Genomic DNA, 21919 nt, shown 5'->3' on the forward strand with positions numbered 1-21919 from the left:
TGGCAAGGTTGGGATTGGTGTGGAGGGCAGTGCGTTCAGAGGGGTAAGATTCAAGAGAGTGGAATGCTGAGGTTGAGACAGTTGATGTCTCGTCAGCATTCGAGATGAAACGATCTAGACCAGGCAGGGAACTGGAGTGGGGTGTCCAGGAAGAGGAAGAGGAAGAGGGATCATTGGTGCAGGGTGTGGATGGAATTCTTGCCAATGGAGTGAACTCAGAGATGGAGGCACTGGAGGAAGAGCTCGGCATGCGGCAGGCGTGGAACTCCCTGAGGTACAGGAGAAGAGGGACAAAGGTAGGCCCTTGCTGAGGACAAAACGTTCTGCCTCAGAGAGTGGAAGGTTGGAGGGAATGGTGAAGAAAGGGCAAGGATTAGAGATGGATCAGAAGGTGGAACAGAGTTGCTGGTGCCAGCGGAGAGGGAAAGGTTGGGGTGATCAGGGAAGATGGGGGCTCCTAGGACCCATCTTATATGTTCAACATCAGCAGCAAATTGCAATTTAACACCTCACCTAAGAATGACACACAATAATACAAAATTCAAAAGCTGGGGTCACTCAGGCCTGTTCTGCCATTCAGTATTATCATATTAGAACGTGGGCCTTCTACATCAACTTTTTGTTTCCAGAAGCAGCTCTGCAAGATCCTGTAGTACAGTAACATTGATCTGTTTCAAACTATCTGAAATATATTCTATTTTCCATAATTTTCCAATCAAAGTGAAAATTCTCGCTTTTTTACTCATTGTACTCCACGTTCTAATTTATTGTCCATTCAGTGCACTTGCACATGTTTTGTGTTTTCTCCACAGCTCCCTCTTCACACAAGGTTAAATTTTCAACCAACTTGGGTACTTTCATTTCGTCTGGGTCGTCAGCAGAGTTTGTAAAAATGAAGACTGGATAATAGTCCCTGTGACAACCACTGTTTGCTTGCCTATTTTAAATATTCACTTATTCCCTCTCTCTGTTTTCTCTCCTTTAACCAATTCTCTATGAATATTAATACATCACAATCAACCCTATGAGTCTTCACTTTGTTTAATAATCTTTACTGCGTTGGTTTATTTTACATCTTTAAAATGGACTACATTCACTGATTCTCACTTATTCTCAGTTATTTACATCATTAAGTCTAAAAGGTCTGTCACTATTTTATTTTCATAAATCACATTGGCTCTTCCTAATTGAAAACTCAAAATTTTCTAGTCCTGTCCTGAAGAAGGATCTTGGTCCAAAACATTGACACCTTATTCCGTTCCATGCATCCAGCATTTTGTGTGTGTTGTTTTGGATTTCCAGCACCTGCAGACTTTCTCCTGTTTATATTTTCTCTTATCATGTTCATAACAATGGACTGCATTATCTTATTAACAACTGATGCCTGACCACATGATCTGCTACTTCCCATTTATCTTAGTTCTTCTTTCTTAACGCGTAGTGTTAAATTTTCTGCTTTCTAATCCGCTGGACCGTTGTGGAATCTATGACATTGTTTAAGACTGTCACTAAAGTCCCCATTTCTAAAGACACTTGAAATATTAACTCTGTTTCTCTCTCCACTGATGCCACTGATTCCCTGAACATTCCCAGAAATTATCCAACTTAAAGAAAAACGTAATTGCTGAAGGTGCTGATTGGAAGATTGGGTAGAAAATTAAAAACAAATGAATGACTAAAAATTAATAAGGCAAGAAAAATGAGATGTAAAAACACACGCTAAGGCTTCCTGCACATACCTGAATAAAGTTAACCAAGTCAATAAAATCAAAAACAAAAATTAGGTACTGGAAGTCTGAGGGAAACATGCCAGAAACACTCAGATGGTTAGACAGTACCTGTGGAATGAGAAGCAGAGTTAATGCATCCGATGAAAGACTTCGGTAAGATGGCGGCGCGTTCCAACGCAGCAGCCTTGTTGAGTTCAAACAAAGGTGAGATTGTGTGTCCTTGATATCTGTTTTACAATGACAAGAAGCTGCTGGATGTTAAGAACATCAATATGGCAGGTCAATCCCATCAGCGAGTAGTGGAGCTGGACTTGTGCACGGTGTTGCTTCAGCCACCTGGGGAAGAAGGCATAACAGTCGGTGCACTATCCAATGGAAATAATTAGCTTGGATGTTTTTCTTGTGATCACAAGTCCCTGTTGGACATTGGTGATGTGAAGTACCGTGATTCTGATTCGCTGGTTCATTGGTGAGTCTGATGGATGGGGAGCTGCAGTGTTTGCATTTGTTGTAGTGTGGACAGGACCTTTTTGGTCTGGGGTCATCTGTTGTGGTTGTTGGTGAAGTAGATGCCGCAGCAGGCTGTGTGCCGTTGGATTCCATACTGAGTTGGGGCTGACTTTTGCCTTTCATGCTGCTCTCCGGTGTGTGCTCCCGGGGACACAAGCTGGAGTGAATCAGCATTTGCACAAGATGAGGAACTGCTATGGGCTGTTCTTGCAGAAATGTGGCTCCAGGAGAACATTCATGCACCATCAATCCATGGGCCATGACACTCAGGGACCTGGACTGTATTATTTTGTTTTTATGTTAGTTTTTTGTTGCTGTATGTTTTTCTGCTAACATAATTCTATGTGCTGTGTGTGTGACTGTTAGTACAATGCTTTGCAACCTGGGCCCAGAGGAAGGCTGCTTCGTTTGGCTGTAGTCCTGTGTATGGTTGAATGATAATTAAACTCGAACTTGAACTTGAAGACCTGTCAGCAGACCTAGGAATGTGACAATATAGTTTTAAATTACAAAGTGTGCAGATAGGAGATAGAAAGAATAAACAGAATATCTTTCTTATACCATGGACACACCAGTATACTTTAGGCAAACTAAATGGCTGCCCCAATTAGCTGAAGTTTAATGGAAATAGTTAAAAGGTACAAAAAATACAAACTACCATTTAACTGAGTAACAAATAATGTATTTAAATGAAATACGGAACAAATTAGGAACCTATCAATACTACCACAGTAGAATAAAGCTGTGTATTCGTTCCTAATAGTTATTGGTGGAGGAATTTACCTGTTGCATTCTTTCAATTGACTGTAAATTAACAAAATCAATGCAGACATTTAGGGTAGATAGTGGACTGTCTTGGAGCAATGCTATTCACAGTTGTGTCCTCCAAATCTTCATTTTCATTGTAACATTCAAGTTTATTGTTGATATCTTCAAATTTAAAGTTCAAAGTAAATTTATTATCAAAGTATATATACATATGTCACCACATACAAGCCGGTGATTCATTTTCTTGCAGGCATACTTAATAGATCTAATTACTGTGATAGAATCAATTTAAAGACTACACTAACAGGGCAAGCAACCAGTCTGCAAAAGACAACAAATTGTGCAAATGCAAAAAGAAAATAATAACAGTAATAATAATACTAATCAATAAATACTGAACATGAGATGAGTAGTCCCTGAAAGTGAGTCCAATTCAGTGGGAACAGTTCAGTGCACCATTTGCTTTGTGATCTCTTCATTTTCTACCTTCACTAGGACCACTGCTGTCTCAAACTTCAGGGAATACAACATGGTAGAGAGGGGCTATGGTTAATGAAAAAGGAAAACATTTTAGAAGTGCTTGTGTGGAAGCTGAAGGTCATTTGTATGGATATGATAAAGGTGGAGAAAATTGTATTTTTGTATGCATAAGGCAAAGTGAAAATAGTCCTTACCAAGGCTTTTGATATTAATGCTTGAAAGTTTCTGTTGTCATATATACAGTACTTCCTTGTAGAAAAGGTGAAGCAGGAAAAGACTGAAGCATTTTCTGATCTGATTTATTTGTATGCGCCAACATCTGCAATAAAGAGATAAATCTCTTGCACCTCGTTGTCATTACTGTACTTAGTTTAGTTTTGTCCATAGATCATCAGCTCTTGAATCGCTATTTTGTATTCCTTTTAAGTAACTGACTCCAAAACCGCACTGCCATTCCTCCCAGGCCACAAGTATGAAACAATGGGCTGAGTTGAGCTGGATCTTCTTCAGAATAAAATTGGGCCCAGTTTAGAAAATGTAATGGTCTTCATGGTTTCTCTCTTTCTAGTCCTATCTTGCATAATCATCTTCTCTTACCTTCTCTGCAAGATTCAACATTTCATGATTGGTGTTGAATGGGCATTAGGCATTTTGAAGATCTTTTCATTGATAATCGTTTTGCAACTTTCTGCAAAGTTCAATCTACCTAATGCCCACTTCTTTAGATACCTTCAAATTAGATATTTCATTAATCCTTCATTTTCCAATTGTCCTGTGATGCCCGAGAAAAACGTTGTGGACCTGTTTCTTTCTATTAATCCATTGGGCAAAGGCTTAATTTTGTTTACTTGTCATAAATTAGTGATCCTAATGTGTGCCCCCTTTGATAAACTTAGAACTGCTTGGGAGCATGATTTAAATATTTGTTTTTCTGATGCAGTTTGGGACTCAATTCTCAAGTCAGTTAATTCAACCTCTCTATGTGCTCGCCACTGTCTTTTACAGTTTAAGGTTGTACATAGGGCTCACATATCCAAAACTAAATTGCCCCGATTTTATCCTGACATTAGTCCTGTTTGTGACAAGTGAAAAGGTGGTGAGGCTTCTCTTATCCATATGTACTGGGCTTGTCCTAGTCTAGAGAAATTTTGGAGAGAAGTTTTTTTTAAATTTATCCCATATTCTTAATTACCACTTAGAACCTTATCCTCTGATTACTCTTCCTGGTACCTTGGGTGAGGTAGATACACATTTGAGCCTGACTAAATGTCAAACATTATCTTTTGCCTCTCTTTTGGCTAGATCCTTAATTCTTCTTAGGTGGAGAGATGTTGCCCCACACACCCATGCTCAATGGCTTAGTGATATTATGTCCTGTTTAGCCCTTGAAAAAATTCACTACTCACTTCTCAACTTGGACATAAAGTTTCAGAAGGTGCGGCGACCTTTTCTTGAATACTTTCACAACTCCTCTTTAGATTAAGTCTATTTTCTTTAATCCCTTACTTTCAGCTTTTTTTTCTCTCTGTAAGTTCTATGGTTTTCTTTTTGTTTGAAATTTCATTTTAGTTTTGGTAGTCAGCATTATTATTCTTTGTTTTAATTTATATTACAGTTTTGGGGGTTTAAATTATCCGATTAATTTTTTTTACATCTTGTAATGGTTGGCCTGGAGTTTTTTTTTCTGTGGGAGGGTGGGGAGGATACTAACTTTATATGATTTTATTCTGGGTGCTATTTCCTTATTGTTTTGAACTATATAATTGATATGTTTATTTTGCACTGTATTAATCTTCATTTTGCTGTTGGGTTGTTGCTTGTAGTGGTTGTAGAAATGCATTAAAAATCAATAAAAATAAATTTATTATCAAAGTACATATATGTCAGTATACACAACTCTGAGACTTATTTTCTTGCAGGCATTCACAATGAATACAAGATTGAATGAAAGACCGCCCCCAATAGGACAGGCAAACAATCGATGTGCAAAAGAGAACAAACTATGCCAAGATAAAAAGAGATAATAATAAATAAACAATAAATATTAAGAACATGAGATGAATCCTTGAAAGTGAGTCCGTTAGTTTAGTGATGGGGGAGAGTGAAGATGAGTTAAGTTCTACCCCTATGGTTCCAGAGCCTGATGGCTGAGTGGTAATGACTGAAACTGGTGATGTTGGTTCTGTAGCCCCTGTACCTCCTTTCCAATAACAGCAGCGAGACAAGAGCATGACCTGGATAGTGAGAGTCCCTGATGATTGATGCTGCATTAGAAACATAGAAAACCTACAATGCAGGCCCTTCGGCCCACAATGCTGTGCCGAACATGTACTTACTTCAGAAATTACCCAGGGTTATGCATAGCCCTCTATTTTTCTGAGCTCCATTTACCTATCCAGGAGTCTCTTAAGAGACCCCATTGTATCTGTCTCCACCACCATCGTTGTCAGCCCATTCCATGCACTCACCACTCTCTGCTTAAAAAACTTACCCCTGACATTCCCTCTATACCTACTTCCAAGCACCTTAAAACTGTGCCCTCTCATGTTAGTCATTTCAGCCCTGGGAAAAACCCTCTGACTATCCACATGATGAATGCCTCTCTTCATCTTATACATCTGAGTCAACGCTCCCTGTAGATGTGCTCAAAGGTGGGGAGGGCTTTACCCGTGATGGACTGGGCTATATCCACTACGTTCTGTAGGATTTTCCGTTCAAGGCATTGGTGTTTCCATACTAGGCTGAGATGAAATTAATGAATATACTCTCCACCACACATCTGCAGAAGTTTGTCATAGTTTTACATGTCATATCAAATCTTCACCAACTTTCTTCATAATGGCACTTATATGCTGGGCCCAGGACAGATTCTCTGAAATGATAACACCAAGGAACTTAAAGTTGCTGACCCTCTCCACCTCTGATCCTCTGATGAGGACTGGCTTATGGACCTCCAGTTTCCTTCTCCTGAGGTCAATAATCAGCTCCTCAGTCTTGCCTACGTTGAGTAAAAGTTTATTGTTAGAGCACAACTCAGCCAGATTTACAATTTCCCTCCTTTTTTCACCACCTTTGATTCAGCCTACAACAGTAGTGTCATCAGCAGACTTAAATATGGCATTGGAGCTGAGCCAAATGGTTGTAACTATAAAGCAAATAAAACAGGGGGCTAAGTACACAGCTTTTGTCATGTTTCTGTGCTGATGGAGACTGTGAAGGAGATGTTGTTACCAATCTAAACTGACTAGGGTCTGCAAGTGAGAAAGTTGAGAATCTAATTGCACAAGAAAGTATTCAAGCCAAGGTCTTGAAGCTTGGTGATTAGCTTTGAGGGATGACGGCATTGAATGCCGAGCTGCAATCGATAGAAATCATCCTGATGTATGCATCTTTGTTGTCCAGGGTTGAGTGAAGATGCAATGAGATGTCATCTGCTGTGGATCTGCTATTGCAAATTAGATTGGATCTAAGTCACTTCTCAGACAGGAGTTGATATGTTTCAACACCAACCTCTGAAAGTACTTTATCACAGTGGATGTAAGTGCTACTGGACTTTAGTCAAAGAGGTATTGGTGTTATTGAAGCCTACAGGTATCTCAGACTGCCGTAGTTCCTAACCTTTGCTCAAAGGATGGTAAAATCAAAGTATTTGAATATCTCAGCCATTTCTATATGAAACAATACAGTACACTTCCAGTTACATCTTGGGAAACCACCAGGGCTCCAATCATTTTCCTCTTCTGATAATAATCTTAATAAGTATTTTATCAAAGACAGAAAATTTAAACAAAATGAGTCAGCATAAAATAACCCCAGAGTTAGGAAAAACTATAAAAAAATCAAAGCCTAGCTTTCTTTATATGAATACATGTAACATTTTAATATGATAAATGATTTAACAGCAGAGATAGCAAGATGTGATCTCATAGTTACTAAGGAGATAGGGTTGCCGTTGAGCAGGGATGGGTGTATAATATACCTGGTTATACTATTTTCAAAAGAGCAAATGAAAAGGAAAAGTTGGCAGGGTAGCATTGCTGATCAAGAAGGTATCAGAGTGCTGAGGAATCATGATATAGAGGCAGAAAAGAGTGATGTAAAATCAGCTTGGGTTGAAACCATAAATGGCAGGGCAAAGAAAGGGGAGTAAGCTTTTGATTTGCTGGAGCAGAAATAGAGAGGCAGCAAGATATTTAAAGGGAATTGCAATAGTTGTGGAAGCTTTTAAGCTACATATTCATTGGCATGGATACCATTAAAAAAAATTGTGTAAAGTATCAGGTGTTGCTGTTGTGTATTTAATACTTCAGTCATATTTTTTTGCCACAATATATTTATTTGCATTTTAATACCATGAAATACAGCTTTTACCTTCCTATACTTTCTTATATTATTCAGAAAATACAGAAGTTGCTATAATAAGACAACAAACAAGACAACACACAAGCAGTCCTGGTGAGGGACTACAGAGGTGATCAAAAGGCGGTACTTGGAAAGATTAAGGAAAGAACTGGATCACTCTTCTACACAGTGGAGACAGCGTCTGATGTTACTTGGAGACAACACGTCAATCAGCTGAGGAGAGCACAGTGAAGAATGGTGTTCAGAGCTGTCAGAAGCATCCCCTGCAGTCCCAGAGTACACGAAGAAGGCCCGAAGACCTGAGATTGTTTCACAGGCACAAGTCTCTCCTTCCAAGCAGAGTGTCTCCCTCCTCCACCCTTTGTCAGGAAAGACATTATCCTAGAAATCCTCCACAGTGATTAAATCTTTAGGCCTGAATGGGACAATTTAAAATTTACTATGCTCTGGATGTCTGTGTAGTTGTATTATATAGTATACTGTGTATATAGTTGAGATGCATTCTCTATTGAGTTGGAGTTTATAGCTAAGCACGGAGGGGTGTTGTGTATTCAATATTGCAATCATATTTGAATTATATTCTAAATATATTATTTGGTTAAGCATTCTTTGTTGTTTGCATAATTCATTATGGGTTATATGCAAAAGTACATGAATGGCATATATCAGCAGGCCACTATGGCACAAATACACGTTTCACTAAAGCAAAAATGATGTAGGCACGTGTTATCCCTGGCTCCCCATGTTTTTCTTTTGATTCCTTTTATGTTTGGGAGTTACAAAATATAACAGTTGCTGCTTAAAGCTATATGTTATAGAGACCAACCATTTTTGATTTGGCCATGTATAATGAGGAGGGATTGAATGATGAATCACAAAAATCCAGCAGATTGGTCCAACAAGTATACAACAGTATAGCCTTGTGGTGAACTACATATACCTGTCTGGACACGCCCCCCCTGCTGACTGCTCCTGTGGCTCCTCCCACAGACCCCGGTATAAAGGCGATTGGAGCCACAGACCCTTCCTCAGTCTCCAGGATGTTGTATGATGGTCACTTGCTGCTTGTGCTTTCTTCCAGCCAATAAAAGCCTACCTTAACCCACGTCTCAGAGTTATTGATGGTGCATCAGATAGAGAACAATGTCACTCCTTTTTTCATAGAGGAAGGAAAACAGGAGATTGGAACCTTTTAGCATCTAGCAGCAAAACATTAAAAAGTCGATTTTGAGAGAAAACTTGTAATACCAAAACAAGCTGTATCTGTGTTGTTGGCAAGGTATTGGGTTCAATAATAAGATTAAATTACCAATCATTCATAAAAACTGAATATAATGGAAGCAGGTTAATATGGTTTTATGAAAGGTAAATCAATCTTGAAAAACTTGAACACCAGAGTAGCAATGGCTTGAGTTTCTGGGAAAAATGAGGAAGGTGCAGGACAGATGTACTCCAAAATCAAAGAAATACTCAAATGGTAAAATATACAACCATGGCTGACAAAGGAAGTCAAAGATAATGTAAAAGCAAAAGAGAGGGGATACAACAAAGCAAAAATTAGTGGGAAGATAGATGATTAGGAAGCTTTTAAAAACCTACAGTGAGGAACAAAAAGAATTATTAGAAGGGAGAGATGAAATATGAAAGCAGGCTAGCAAACAATATCAACATGGATAGAAAAAGCTTTTTCAAATATATAAAAAATAAAAGAGATGAGAGTGGATATAGGACTTCAAGAAAATGAGACCAGAGCGGTACTAAAGGGGGGGGTGGCAAAGTGATTGCAGATGAACTGAATGAGGTTTTTGCATCAGTTTTCACAGTGGAAGACACTAGCAGTGTGCTAGGTGATAAAGGGTGTACGGGAAGAGAAAGCAATGCAGTTACTATTACAAGGAAGAAGGTGCTCAAAGAGCTGAAAGACCTAAAAGGACATGTTACCCAGACCAGATGAACTGCACCACAGGTTCTGAAAGAGGTAGAAATTGTGGAGGCATTGGACTTGGGCATGGTGCCAGAGAACCACTCTTTAAGAAAGGACAGAGGCAGCAGAAAGTAAATTATAGACCAGTTAGCATGACCTCAATGATAGGGAAGATGTTGGAGTCAATTGTTAACGATGAGGTTATGGAGTACTTGGTGTCACAGGACAAGATAGGACAAAGTCAGCATGGTTACCTTAAGGGAAAATCTTGCCTGACAAACCTGTTGGAATTCTTTGAGGAGATTACAAGGAGGATAGATAAAAGGAGTCCAGTGGATGGTGTCTATTTGGACTTTCAGAAGGCCTTTGACAAGGTGCCACACATGCTTACCAAGTTAGGAGCCCATGATATTACAGGAAAGTTACTAACATGGTTAGAGCATTGGCTGATTGGTAGGAGGCAGCCAGTGAGAATAAAAACATCCTTTTCCAATTGGCTGCCAGTGACTTGTGGTGTTCTGCAGGGGTCGGTGTTGGGACCACTTCTTTTTATGCTGTATATCAATGATTTAGATGATGGAATAGATGGCTTCATTGCCAAGTTTGCAGATGATGCAAAGATTAGTGGAGGAGCAGGGAGTGTTGAGGAAACAGGTAAGATGCAGAAGGACTTCAACAGATTAGGAGAGCGGACAAGAAAGTGGCAAAGGAAATATAATGTTGAAAAATGCAAGGTCATGCACTTTGGTAGTAGAAATAAATGTGCAGACTATTTTCTAAACAGGGAGAAAATCCAGAAATCTGAGATGCAAAGGAACTTGGGAGTCCTTGTGCAGAACACCCTAAAGGTTAACTTGCAGGAAGAGCCGATGGTGAGGAAGGCAAATGCAATGTAGCATTTATTTCAAGAGGTCTAGAATACAAGAGCAGAGATGTGAAGCTGGGGCTTTATAAGACACTGGTCTTATAATCCTCACCTTGAGTATTGTGAACAGTTTTGGGCTGCTTATCTAAGAAAAGATGTGTTGGCATTGGAGAGGGTTCAGACGAGGTTCACAGTAATGATTCTGGGAATGAAAGGGCTATTATATGAAGAAAGTTTGATGACTCCAGGCCTGTACTCGCTGGAATTTAGAAGGATGGGGGGGGATCTCACTGAAACCTTTCAAATGTTAAAAAGGCTAGACAGGGTAGATGAGCAAAGGATGTTTCCCATAGGACAAGAGGGCACAGCCTCAGGATAGAGGGGAGTCCATTTAAAATGGAGATGTGGAGACATTTCTTTAGCCAGAGGGTAGTAGACTTGTGGAAGTTGTTACTACAGGCAGCTGTACAGGCCAGGTCATTGGGTGTATTTAGGGCAGAGAGTGCTAGATTCTTGATTGGCCACGGCATCAAAGGTTGCGGGGAGAAGGCCAGGGAGTGGCGCCGAAGAGGGGTAAGAAAAGGATCAGTTGTGATTGAATGCCGGAGCAGACTCGATGGGCCGAATAGCCTAATTCTGCTCCTATGTCTTATGGTCTAATGGAGAGTGTGTGACAGACAGTGTAGATAGAGCAGGACATGTAGATTCAGTGTGGCTAGATTTCCAACAGACATTTGATAAAGTGCCACATACAGTACTGTACAAAAGTCTTAGGCATATTATATATAAATAGCTAGGTTGCTTAAGACATTTGCACAGTACTATATTTGTTAACATGGAGCAGAGAGCGAGTTTATAAGTCTGGTGGGAGCAAAGGGAGTTGGGTTTGGTGAGGGGTAGAGTGCCATGGAAGGGGTGTGAGACAGGTGGCAGGGACAGAGTGCCATGGGTGGGGGGTGGCACGTGTGCAGACACACCCAGCCCTGAGACATCCGGCAAGGTCACTTGATTCCAAACAATTAAGTTATTGATCGTTAAGAAAGTCGCTCTGGTGCTTCCCCCTCTGTACCCCCTGCTTTACCACGATTCCCCTCTTCCTTGCCCCTTTCCACTCTCAATTAACAACAGACAGCCTGGTCAGAATCAGGCTTATCATCACTCATATATATCGTGAAATTTGTTTTTTTTTCTGCGGCAGCAGTAGAGTGCAATACATAAAATTACTACAGTACTATGCAAAAGTCTTAGCCACCAGAGCTATATTTATGTGTCCAAGGCTTTTGCACCATACTGTAAAATGTGATAGCAACACTGAAGGATTATTGTGAACTGTGACGCATGAGAAACTGCACATGAGCAAATAACACAATGATCTTCTTCCTCCTCCTGCTCCTATTGTCTACTGTCTTTGTAGTATTTAATTTGGAAAATGATGATTGGCTAGTACCCTGTGTGATTCACTTCCAGTGAATTTCTGTGGCTTGTAGTCACATGTTGACTGTGCTCATTGCTTTTGTTTTAACTGGCTTTATCACCCACTTTCAGGTCAGCTGTTGTTTTATTTGCTCCCATTTCTCTGTGCGAATTGAGAATTCCATTTTGCTTATGTTTGACTCGCAGTTGTTGCTCTGTTGCGTAACTTCAAACAACTCAAATAATTCAAAGGGAACACAGTTCCTGGAGATCATTTTTTTCTGAAATGAAACATTAACCCAGATTTGGCGAGTAATATGTGACTGAGCAACGTGCTGGCAAGATACCCTCAAATGCCTATGCAACTTCTTGTGGTGCTACAGAGAAGAATGCAGTGTGTTCCAGCTAAACAAAACACCTAACTTGATAGTAGTTGGGCATCTTTGCAAAAGTCTATTTTTGTGACAATTTTCACATACAATGCATTCACAAGCAAATAATGGAAGCATTCCAGGTCTAAGGAAATAGTTTCAGGCAATTGTCTGGCCTTACAAAGTCATGTTATAAACCATGATAAGCACTAAAGTATAATGACCCAGAAATTTATTTGCTTTAAACGTTGAAAGTTAAGATATCATGCAAATGCCAGTTTATAAAGACACGAAATAATACCACTTTCATTCATGGTTGTCATATGTTGTAACTGTGAGCAAAGTCACCAAAGAGACACTGAAGCTAGTGGATATAAAAGTGTTTATTCTACAAAAATGAGCAACAGGCATCATATTGAGACACAATCAATAAAAAATCCGCAGGTGCTGGACACACACAGAATGCTGGAGGAACTCAGCACGCCAGGCAGCATCCATGGAAATAGTACAGTCGATGTTTTGGGCCGAGACCCTCCAGAAGGATAGTCCTGCTGAACGGTTTCAGCATGAAACACTGATTGTATTCTTCTTCATCGATGCAGCTGGGCTACTGAGTTCCTCCAGCATTTTTTCTGTGTTAATTATATTGAAAGGGTTATATTATATTGAGAAGAGGCCTGTTCGACCCAATATTCCATAACATTCTCTATGCAGAAGGACCAAAGGTAACCGCCGGAAAACTCTATAGTTACAATGTATCCTCTGAATTACACAGTTTTCAAACACCTCCTTCTTTGCACCCACTCTTCCGACACCAAATTGAATGTTAATCGGCATTGTCTGGTTTGCAATCAACTCCAGGGGTTCTACTGTTCTGAGAAATTCCATTTTGCAATCCACATTCAAATCTGAAGAATGGCTGCTACAGTATCCACCCTAACCGCATATGCAGTATTTCAATACAGATGCGAGCAACTAGCTTTGCAGCCGCAGCCGGAGCTCCTGCCATTAGAACTATTTGTAGATAATGCATACAGAACTCCAACAACTTGTAAAAATGTATTGTGATGCTAGAAACAGCAGTGGGGGCTGATTGAACTTGTGGGTTCAGTGGGGATCTACCTGAGAGAGTAATTGTGCTGACGGATCTGGAGATTGTCCAGGCAAAAATCAACTGTATCTGACAAGATAAAACACGGGGACTCACCTCCAGAATGAAAAATGCAAGGTCATGCACTTTGGTAGTAGAAATAAATGTGCAGACTATTTTCTAAACAGGGAGAAAATCCAATAATCTGAAAACCACAGAAAACGAATGGGGTTCTGAAGTGAAAATATTCATGTATTGCCTTGGCATTACATGACAAGATGATACAAAGATAGGTGGAGGTAAAGGTAGTGTTGAGGAAACAGAGTCTGCAGAAAGACTTAGACAGATTAGGAAAATGGGCAAAGAGGCTGATGGAATATAACGGAGTGAAGTGTATGTTCATGCACTTTGATAGAAAGGATAAAGGCGTAGAATATTTTCAAAATGGGGAGAAAATTCAGAAGTCAGAGGTGCAAAGGGACTTGGGAGTTCTCATACAAGAATCCCTAAAGGAAACTTATAGATTGAGTCAGTAGTGAGGAAGGCAAATGCAATGTCAGCATTCATTCGAGAAGACGAGAAGGATGTAATGCTGAGGCTTACTAAGGCGTTTGCCAGATCGCACATAGAGTATTGTGAGCAGTTTTGGGCCCCTTATCTAAGAACTGATATGCTGGCATTGCAGAGGGTCCAGAGGAGGATCCCAGGAATGAAAGGTTGACATATGAGGGACATTTTGTTGGTTCTTGGCCTGTACTTGACTGAGTATCTCATTGCAACCTACCGCTTGTTGAAAGGTCTAGAAAGTGACAGTTGAGAAGATGAAGGGGAGTCTAGGACCAGAGGGCACAGCTTCCCATTACAATTTTTTTAGAACAGAGATGAGGAGCAATTTCTTTAGCAGAGGGTGGTGAATCTGTGGATTTCACTGTCATAGCCAACTGTGGAGGCTAAAACATTGGTATACTTAAAGTGAGAGTTGATAGGCTTCTGATTAATCAGGGCATCAAAGATTACAGGCAGAAGACAGGAAAATGGGGTTAAGAGGGATAATAAATTGGCCATGATGGAATGGTAGCATAGATAAGATGGGCTGAATGGCCCAATTCTGCTCCTATGTCTTATGGTGTAATAAGCATAGAGAAATCCATCGTACAAACTTGCAAAAGTCACATGAAACTTTACTTAAGTCTGGATGTGAACGTACCTCTGGACTAGCTACTTAAAGAACTTCAGCAATACCTCAACAGATTGCTCAGACGTGAAGCTTGAGGCAACTGTGAGTGTGTATGACACTGAGTCATAGGGTCTCCATCAGCAGAGACGCCTCCTAGGTCAAATAATTGTTACTCGATGCATGAATGTATAAGGAAATACTCATTTCATTACTGAAAAACAGGAAATTATTTGAAGCTAGACAGTAGCATAACACTTGGAGAGAAAAAAATCCATGTCATATCATCACATATCTTATCCGATTGACCTGCTTTCAGTAATGTAAAATTAGGATAAGAGATCCAAAGATCAGAATCAATACTCCATGAGTCACATTAGTTCATTCCTATCATAATGGCTTCTCCTGTTAGCAGGGCCCTCAGAACAACTGAGAAATCACCTTAAACACAAGTATGACATCTCTTCCCCAATGACTGTCTGTGAGTGCAAGTACCACTGGTGCAAGCACTTGATTCAGAACGGTGACTGCTTCATTAGATTTATGTTAAATGATCCCAAATAGTTAATGAAGTTTTCTTTAATCTAATTACTAATTATGCCTCTGTGTGTTAGTTACTCTAATTGAAATGTTAGGTTGCCTTTATATCAGATCTCTAGCTACCACTTGTGGATTTAACACTAGTAAACAGATTCAGTAAGCAGGTTGACTGCAAGACTTTTTTGATATCCCAATTCCTTAACATTTGTAATGCTGGATAATGGAAATACATTTTGCCATGATGAATTTTTCCTGTCTAAAGATAAGTAGCTGGTGCAATCCAACCGAGGTGGCGCAAGTGCGAGGTTGTCATTTCTGGCAGTGTTCACTGAGATGGCCACAGTGGAATGAGGCAACAATGACGCAAGTAATCCACACAGAAGGAAATATTCTGTCATGTTTACAATTTCTCTCTGTGTGTCAAACACAAAGGTTTCTAAGGCACTGTATTTTGCTCCAAGGTTGTAAGAATACGAGTACTTTGTAATTTCAAGGAGTTCTATCAGAGCTCATGCTAGAATGGTCAGTTTTTGTTTAAAAAAAGGAGCTAAAAAGTCTTTGAAATGTCCCCATAATTTTAAATAGTTATTGTAATGTTAAACGTCAAGGAGGGATCTGGAAGCAGAAATACTTGGTCCTGACAGCATAAGCTTGTACTGTCTCCCACCACTGATGGCCTTATGAAGGTTTTCAGCTTGAAACGTTGACTGTTTATTCCCCTACTGAGTTCATCCAGCATTTGATGCGCGTCACTCTGGATTTCCAACATCTGTAGAATCTGTTGTGTTTATGACTGGGAACCTGACCTTAAATGCCAGTGAAATCCAGCATTGGTACAAGCCTACAGTTTAGGCTGCATATTTCAGTGATGACAACCTTGTTAAACTTCAGACTCTGAAGACACTGAACTGTCCCATTAAATTGTACAGCTGCACAGCAAACAATATTGTGGAAATCCACGTAGTCCTTGAATGACCAGTGCTTGAGGCATTTTGAAACAATGTGACTGAGTTTCACCAAGAGAAACTGTAAAATAGCATCGCATGAAGACTGGTGGCATTAACTGCATATCCAGCACTGGAAATTGTCATTATTGACTTTCACTCCAGCAAAATATAATCAATTCTTGATCACATAATGCCGGGAAAAAATAGTACAATGTGACTGCAACACACACTGGTGGAACACAGCAGGCCAGGCAACATCTATAGGGAGAAGCACTGTCGACATTTCGGGCCGAGACCCTTCGTCAGGACTAACTGAAAGGAAAGATAGTAAGAGATTTGAAAGTAGTGGGGGGAGGGGGAAATGCAAAATGATAGGAGAAGACCGGAGGGGGTGGGGTGAAGCTGAGAGTTGGAAAGGTGATTGGTGAAAGTGATACAGAGCTGGAGAAGGGAAAGGATCATGGGACGGGAGGCCGAGGGAGAAAGAAGTGGGGGGGGGGGGGGGGAGCACCAGAGGGAGATGGAGAACAGGCAGAGTGATGGGCAGAGAGAGAAAGAAAAAAGAAAAACTAAATATATTAGGAATGGGGTAAGAAGGGGAAGAGGGGCATTAACGGAAGTTAGAGAAGTCAATGTTCATGCCATCTGGTTGGAGACGACCCAGCCGGTATATAAGGTGTTGTTCATGGAGGCCATGGATAGACATATCAGAATGGGAATGGGACGTGGAATTAAAATGTGTGGCCACTGGGAGATCCTGCTTTCTCTGGCGGACCGAGCGTAGGTGTTCAGCAAATTGGTCTCCCAGTCTGCGTCGGGTCCCACCAATATATAAAAGGCCACACCGGGAGCACCGGACGCAGTGTACCACACCAGCCGACTCACAGGTGAAGTGTCGCCTCACCTGGAAGGACTGTCTGGGGCCCTGGATGGTGGTGAGGGAGGAAGTGTAAGGGCAGGTGTAGCACTTGTTCCGCTTACAAGGATAAGTGCCAGGAGGGAAATCGATGGGAAGGGATGGGGGGGGGACGAGTGGACAAGGGAGTCGCGTAGGGAGCGATCCCTGCGGAAAGCAGAAAGAGTGGGGAGGGAAAGATGTGCTTGGTAGTGACATCCTGTTAGAGGTGGTGGAAGGTACGGAGAATTATACGTTGGATCTGGAGGCTGGTGGGGTGGTAGGTGAGGACAAGGGGGACCCTATCCCGAGTGGGGTGGTGGGTGGATGGGGTGAGGGCAGATGTGTGGGAAATGGGAGACATGCATTTGAGAGCAGAGTTGATGGTGGAAGAAGGGAAGCCCCTTTGTTTAAAAAAAGAAGACATCTCCTTCGTCCTGGAATGAAAAGCCTCATCCTGAGAGCAGATGTGGTGGAGACGGAGGAATTGTGAGAAGGGGATAGCAGTTTTGCAAGAGATACGGTGGGAAGAGGAATAGTCCAGGTAGCTGTGAGAGTCTGTAGGCTTATAGTAGATATCAGTAGATAAGCCGTCTCCAGAGATGGAGACAGAAAGATCAAGAAAGGGGAAGGAGGTGTCAAAACTAGACCAGGTTAATTTGAGGGCAGGGTGAAAGTTGGAGGCAAAGTTAATGAAGTCAACGAGCTCAGCATGCGTGCAGGAGGCAGTGCCAATGCAGTCGTCGATGTAGCGAAGGAAAAGAGGGGGATGGATACCCGTATAGACTTGGAACATGGACTGTTCCACAAAACCAACAAAAAGGCAGGCATAACTGGGACCCATGCGGGTGCCCATGGCTACACCCTTGGTTTGGAGGAAGTGGGAGGAGCCAAAGGAGAAATTATTGAGAGTAAGAACTAATTCCGCTAGATGGAGGAGAGTGGTGGTAGAGGGGAATTGGTTAGGTCTGGAATCCAAAAAGAAGTGGAGAGCTTTGAAACCTTCCTGGTGGGGGATGGAGGTATATAGGGACTGGACGTCCATGGTGAAAATAAGGCAGTGGGGGCCAGGGAACTTAAAATCATTGAAAAAATTCAAAGCGTGAGAAGTGTCCTGAACATAGGTGGGAAGGGATTGAACAAGGGGAGATAAAACAGTGTCAAGGTATGCAGAAATGAGTTCAGTGGGGCAGGAGCAAGCTGAGACAATGGGTCTACCTGGACAGGCAGGTTTGTGGATCTTGGGTAGGAGGTAGAAACGGGAAGTGTGGGGTGTGGGAACTATGAGGTTGGTGACAGTGGATGGGAGATCCCCAGAGCTGATAAGGTTGGTGATGGTATAGGAGACAGTGGCCTGGTGCTCCTTAGTGGAGTCATGATCAATGGATAAATAAGAGGAGGTATCAGAGAGTTGTCGCTGTGCCTCGGCCAGATAGAGGTCAGTACGCCCTTATCAGTGGGTTTTATAGTAAGGTTGGGATTGGTGCGGAGGGAGTGGAGAGCAGAGCGTTCAGAAGGAGTTAGGTTGGAATTGGAACAGGGTGTGGTGAAGTCAAGACAGTTGATGTCCCGTCGGCAATTAGCAATAAAGAGATCCAGAGCAGACAGAAGACCAGAGTGGGGTGTCCATGAAGAGGAGGAGTGTTGAAGACAGGAGAACGGGTCATCGGTGGGGGTAGGAGAGTCCTTGCCAAAGAAGTAAGCTCAGAGACGGAGCCAGCGGAAGAAGAGTTCGGCATCATGGCATATGTGGAACTCGCTGAGGTGTGGGCGAAGGGGGACAAAGCTGAGGCCCTTACTGAGGACAGAGCGCTCTGCCTCAGAGAGTTGGTCGGAGGGAATGGTAAAGACCCGGCACAGATGAGGGATGGGATCAGAGGGGGGGAGGGAATGTGACTGTGTAATCTGAACCTATCCATTTACTTTTTATGCATGGAAAGACTAAAGTTCTGGAAAGAATGGATTTTAAATCAGTTATTAAATTAATAATTTCAAAGCCTTTGACTAAAATAATTACTATACTTCTCATTACATATTTACTTAATGGTCTTCGATCATGTTCCTCAGCTGTATTTATTTTGCAGAATATAATATTAATATCTATAGTTGTTATTGTAGTTTATAGTTCCTTCAGCATTTTGTATGTGTTGCTCTAGAATTCTCTGGACCTCCCTTTCCACTACAAACAATCTCTCATTCACAAATCAATCACCTTGATTTCTAAAATCTCTTGGCACATTTCTTCATTCCCATGGATTCCCTGTTTCTATTGGGATGCGGTCACAGGGAGAATGTAAAACTCCTTACAGGTAGCTGTGGGAATTGAACTTAGGTCTATGTCTCTCTCCCACCCTCTCCCTCCCTATCCCTCTCTCTCTCACTCTCTCCCTCTCCCCCCCTCCCTCTCTCTCTTTCTCCCCCCTCCCTCTCCTCTCCTCTCGCTCTCTCCCCCCTCCCCCTATCCCTCTCTCTCTCCCTCTCTCCCCCTCCCTATCTGTCTTCCTCTCTCTCGCTCTCTCCCTCCTCCCCTCCCTCTCCCCCTCTCCCTATTCTTCTCTCTCTCTCCCCTCTCCCTTCCCCCTCGCTCTCTCCCTATCCCTCTCCTCTCTCTCGCTCTCTCCCCCTCCCCTCTCCCGCTCTCTCCGTCTCACTCTCTCTCGCTCTCTCCCCTCTCTCTCTACCCCCTCCCTATCCCTCTCCCTCTCTTTCTCCCTCTTCCCTTCCCCCTCTCGCTCTCTCCCCCTCTCTCCCTCCCCCTCCCCCTCCCCCCTCTCCCCCCCCCTCCCCCTCTCTCTCCCTATCCCTCTCCCTCTTTTGCTTCTTTAATCCCTCTCACCAGCGAACAGAGCATTGATATTTCCTTTGGTCCTTTCCTTCGCTTCCTTTCCCCCTGCATTTCAAATACTGTGTCATTTCAAACACAAACTTAAAACTTTTAATCTTCTCTGATTGTGTGTTTGCTGGCTGTCGTGTTTCTCCAGGATGTCTGCCTTTATTTCACATTTCCAACATTCCTAGCATTTTGCTTTTGCATTTGAACTTCAGACATCTCAAGTCAGATAGTATCATAAGATTACAAAATAAATGAATCCTTCCCTGTGGGCTAGTATTTAAGTACTTCAGTTAGTATAGCATTAAGTCAAAGTGACCACAAAAATTCTATCTTTGATCTCTGGTTTAAAAGATTTCTTGTTTGGAGTAAGCCTACGGTGAACATTCTGTAACTTAACTCTGTTTCTCTAAATTAAACAAATGAAAACGTGAACAGGTATTACCGATTCTGATCGCAATCCTATAATGTTGTTGGAACAACAAGCTTGTGACTGGACTCAACCTCAGCTTTGGAATTTTCCAGGCACCAACAATTTGTCAGGCTTTATTGAGCCTACAAATGAAGCATGTGAACTTACTGATGTATTTTTTTAAAATCATTTACATGTACCTGTGAAACTATATTCATCCTTCTTATTTCCTTAGAAAATAAAGTCAAGAAAGGAACTGCAATGTTTTGTTTTCATTGAAGATTCTGGAAATTTCCACTGCATCACCTCTCTACATGTGACACAAATGTTTAACTGATTTATTTCTTTAATATTCTAGATGCCAGTAAGTTTGAAAATGTCCTTTGGTATACCCAGGCAACCTTCAGTTATATTCCTTGCCTGAGTGTGCCCATGGCTACCCCTTGAGTCTAGAGGACGTGGGGGCAGCCAAAGGAAAAATTATTGAGGGTTCTGCCAGACAGAGGGTGGTGGTGGAGGGGAACTGGTTAGTTCTTTTATTGAGAAAGAAGCAAAGAGATTTAAGGCCCTCTTGATGGGGATAAAGTGTATAGTGTATATTACATTATTTCCTTTTTAGATGGTAATAGAAAGTGATGAGTTGAGCAGCTTGCCTGTAGGATATCTAACCTCTTCCAGTCATACTTTTAAGGAAGGGATTATTGGAGGTAGACCCCTCTACTCATCCTTTATGCAAGGATTGTAAACGAAACGATGAAGTGAATAAAGAATTATTGAAAGCTGATGGTGTGGTCAGGATGGCATTGCACAACAATGAAAAGATCCAAATGTTATATTATACTTCTGATGCTTCATCTATTGTCCCCTACTATTTTGCTGTGAAATGGTCAATTGTTTCATGTTATCCTACAGCTAACTCTACCACATCTCCTCCTACCCTGTTTCCTGTGAGAACTTTATTCCAAAGTGTGCTGAGACCAGAATCTGTGAGTATTTGATATAGATAGATTCTTGATAAGCTAGACAATGAAAGATAACCGTGTTTGCAATACGTGGCACTCAAGTTAAAATCAGATCAGTTGTGATCCTGCTGAAAGACTGAGCAGTCTTGAGCGTCTGAGTGGCCTACTCCCACATAAAAATGTAGTGCTGACAATCAATTTCTATGCAAGATTTTTGAAGTAGGAAAAGCAGCAAATTATTATCTGTGAAAATAAAATAATATCTTCTTGCTTAAAATATTGAACAATAACTTAAGCAGAAGATTAGCAGATTCAAAACGATGAACAAATCCACATAGCAATACAATCACAACGGGTTTTCTTATAAATTGTAAACATCCAGAAAGCATTTGAAGTGAGTTAGAGAACACGGCTTTCTACAGTACGTACTGATGCCAGTCAGCTGAGACTGGCATATGGTTCTGGACTTGGATTTAACCCACTGTTCCTGTCACAATTGCTTTTTGGGAAAGATGTCAGAAGCTGAAAAAGAGGTTCCAACTTTGTCTAGCTGTCTGACTGAAATGATGTTTGTTATATATCTAGCTTCAGTGAGCTTTTAGCTGGAATGTGACAATAGAGCTTTAAGGGGTAAGGACTGCTGTAT

At 41.4% G+C, this 21919-nt stretch overlaps 1 long non-coding RNA gene across 2 annotated transcripts in view; it reads right to left on the reverse strand.

Annotated features, from left to right (window-relative positions):
* LOC140738082 (uncharacterized) overlaps positions 1-21919 on the reverse strand; it is a 104848-nt gene that overhangs the window by 50298 nt on the left and 32631 nt on the right. For both annotated transcript variants that reach the window (XR_012101303.1, XR_012101302.1), the window contains exon 3: positions 1839-2066. This is a non-coding gene — a long non-coding RNA (uncharacterized lncRNA). The remainder of the gene's footprint in view (positions 1-1838; positions 2067-21919) is intronic.

The sequence above is a fragment of the Hemitrygon akajei genome, chromosome 13 (assembly GCF_048418815.1).
Source record: "Hemitrygon akajei chromosome 13, sHemAka1.3, whole genome shotgun sequence".
In the NCBI taxonomy this organism is placed as follows: Eukaryota; Metazoa; Chordata; class Chondrichthyes; order Myliobatiformes; family Dasyatidae; genus Hemitrygon; species Hemitrygon akajei.